At 52.8% G+C, this 2,889-nt stretch overlaps 1 long non-coding RNA gene across 2 annotated transcripts; it reads left to right on the top strand.

Moving 5' to 3' along the window:
* Positions 1–621: 621 nt before the first annotated feature.
* On the top strand, positions 622–2,385 carry LOC116860586. 2 transcript variants are annotated; one of them, XR_004381323.1, is made up of 3 exons: positions 622–845; positions 1,310–1,486; positions 2,296–2,385. It is a non-coding gene; the product is annotated as an uncharacterized LOC116860586 (long non-coding RNA). The 2 variants fall into 2 exon arrangements; XR_004381324.1 differs by lacking the exon at positions 2,296–2,385 and adding an exon at positions 2,235–2,264.
* Positions 2,386–2,889: the final 504 nt, after the last annotated feature.

Consider the following 2,889-nt stretch of genomic DNA (forward strand, 5'->3'; position numbering starts at 1 on the left):
GATAGGCTTAAAAAAAACAAGGGTCGGGGCGCCTGGGTGGCTCAGTGGGTTAAGCCTCTGCCTTCGGCTCAGGTCATGATCTCAGGGTCCTGGGATCGAGCCCCGCATCGGGCTCTCTGCTCGGCAGGGAGCCTGCTTCCCCCTCTCTCTCTGCCTCCTCTCTGCCTGCTTGTGATCTCTCTCTGTCAAATAAATAAAATCTTAAAAAAACAACAACAACAACAACAAAAAAAAAAACAAGGGTCTTTAAGTTAGGTGCTAAGGGATGGATAGGAATTTGCCTGATAGAGAAGGCAGTGAGCAAAAGGGGAGAATTTCTAGGGCAGGGAAAGCACAAACATGGGAAGGGAGATGAGCTGGTCGGGGGACAGAGGGGTCCACCTGGGTGAGAACTGCTGGCAGGTCTCCATGTCACCAAGCCTGACAGATGCCCTTATTTCCTGATCTTGAGGGAAAAAAGTCCTGCTGACAATTAAAGTTTGGGACCCATAGGAAAACAAACTCCCTGACTCCCCTTAAGGGAAGGCCTTTGGATTTCTCAGTTTGTGAAGAACCCGGAAGAGTCTGGGCACCAATATATTCCCAGGCACAGGCCAGCATTGACTCTGTACTAACTGGGTCTTAGAACATCTCAGCTGAGAAGGGCTTTCCAGACACGTGCTCCCTCCTTCCCTTAATACCCCTTTGCTGCTGGTAGGAAAACTGGAGAAAGAAGCCCCTTCCTCAAGAGTCAGGGGCAGGATGCGAGAGGAACCCAGGCCTCCTGCCCCTCCTCTCCTCTCTGCTCCCATAATGGGGTAGAGCTCACCCAATCCAGCTGGAGGAAATCTCCAGACAAATTCAAGGTGATTGTAACAGTAGCATTTGCAGGCAAATTATACTCCATGAGCTAATTAGGAAGGGATTGGGGCCCTTAGCCTTAATTAATATCTAGTCCCTAACAACTTAATCCTGGGTGAGATCATAGTAGGGATTGCCCCGAATGCCGAAATTCTTTCCTTCAACAAATCACCTATATAAATACATATATTTTAGTAGCAGCAATTATAAAGTTCTCTGCCAACTTATGGGGCTGTTTAACATTCCTGGATCGAGGCCACCTTTTTTTTTTCTCCCGGTCTCCTCCCTCCCCACAACCAAAGCCTAATGAATAGTAACGCTTTTGTGGCTTGGGCTTTCTGTTTCACCAGTATCTCCTACCCAGTGGGTCTTCGCAGGGAGTTAATAAGCAGTCTGGGAGGACTGCCTGAGGAGGTCCCGAACCTAATGGTTAACTGCAAAGCCTAATCAGCATCTGCTTCCCACCCAGAGGCCCCCACAGCTACACGGTCCTGGTCCCTCCAGTAATGGATGGAAAATCAGCGATTTCCTGACAGTTAGCAACCAATTTTCCACCAATTAGAAGAGAGATGGTGGTCTCTGGAGGCAGCTGGATGGCGGCGTTGCACGGAACTGGAAGGAAGAGAGATGATCCTCGACGCACCAGGTAACCCAACCCTGGAACCAGAGCCCTCAGCCTCCCAGGTCAGCTGTGGTTCATGTCCTGTGGGAGGCAGCTGCGGGGGCCAGAGCCAGAGAGCTCTTCTCACTCTGTACGCGGTCCTCCTGTGCCCCTCCTGGGCCAGCCAACGTGGGCTTCTCCGGCTGGGTCTCCCCTCCGTGCCCAGGATGGTGATGTTCCTCCAACGCAGTGGGTGTGGAGGCTTAATGACAGCAAATGCTCTGGAGTTGGACAGTTGGGCCTCCAAATCCTGGATCTGTCACTTTTCAGTTGGGTGTGACCTTGGACAAAACTTCTAAATTCTCGGGGCCTCCATTTCCTCCTTTGTGAGATGGGGCTGGTCTGAGCACCTACCTGATAGGGTCTGAGGACTAAAGGGAAAAAATGTGGATAAAATGCTTTACATCGCACACCAGGGTGCTCAGCACATGGCTGCTAGTATTAGTCTTATCACGATTTTCCTAACGAATGATGCTATTACTAATCTACGGTAATAACAAATGTGTGCCAGGCATCGTGCTCGGCCCTGTGAGGACCACCACGCTACATCTTTGGATGGGAGTTCTCTGGCCCTCCCCCTCCTCACCTCCGCCCCCCAGGGGAGCACTGCAGTCCTCTCCTCTCCAGGCTGGTCTCACATCCCTCCTCCCCGCCCCCTCCAATACCCAGAGCCAATGTGGTCTTTCCAAAGGATGGATTCGACTGCGTCCATGTCACTGGCCGCATTTTACAGCTCGGGTTCCCTCCCAGGCCTCACCATTTCCTTCCTCAGCACTCCGGCCCCCGCTCCTTAGGGTCCTGAAACAGAACGGCTCCATAAGGGCCACAGGCCTTCAGCATCCACCACCGCCCGAGTGCGGGGGAGGACTCCGTGGCAGGAACAGCAAGCTCTGTACACGGTAGGCGCATGGGACACACGGCTCTCCTCTGCTCCCAGGCCACAGCTCAGGGACAAAAGGAGGTGAGTAAAGACCTTGCTGACAAGCTTTTGAGTTATGAAAGAGAGACAGAGTCACCCTCCATCATTTCAGCACTTATTAGATGGGATTGTACTCTCAATTCTTGGATAACTGGCCATTCTCCTCTGGGAATTGTAGCCGAATCAGAAATCAGCCATAGTCCCCTTCAAGGAGCTCAGTGCTGGGGCAGGGGAGAGGCAGGGACTGTTTCATGAGCACCCCCCGGGCTCCGGGCTCTGCTAAGAAGCTCTCGTGGACTGTCTCACCTAGTACCTGGCATTGGGCACGCATGTACCATATCATACAGACTGAGACGCTTCTGGAAGTGAAAGGGGGCACCCTCGCCAGTGGCCGAGGTTGATGGGCACACCTTAAGGCCGTCACAGGCTCGCTGGCATAGAGGGATGGCCTGCCTCAAAGGCACGTGTC

Source organism: Lontra canadensis, unplaced genomic scaffold (assembly GCF_010015895.1).
Source record: "Lontra canadensis isolate GAN:19392208 unplaced genomic scaffold, GSC_riverotter_1.0 scaffold179, whole genome shotgun sequence".
NCBI classification, from domain to species: domain Eukaryota; kingdom Metazoa; phylum Chordata; class Mammalia; order Carnivora; family Mustelidae; genus Lontra; species Lontra canadensis.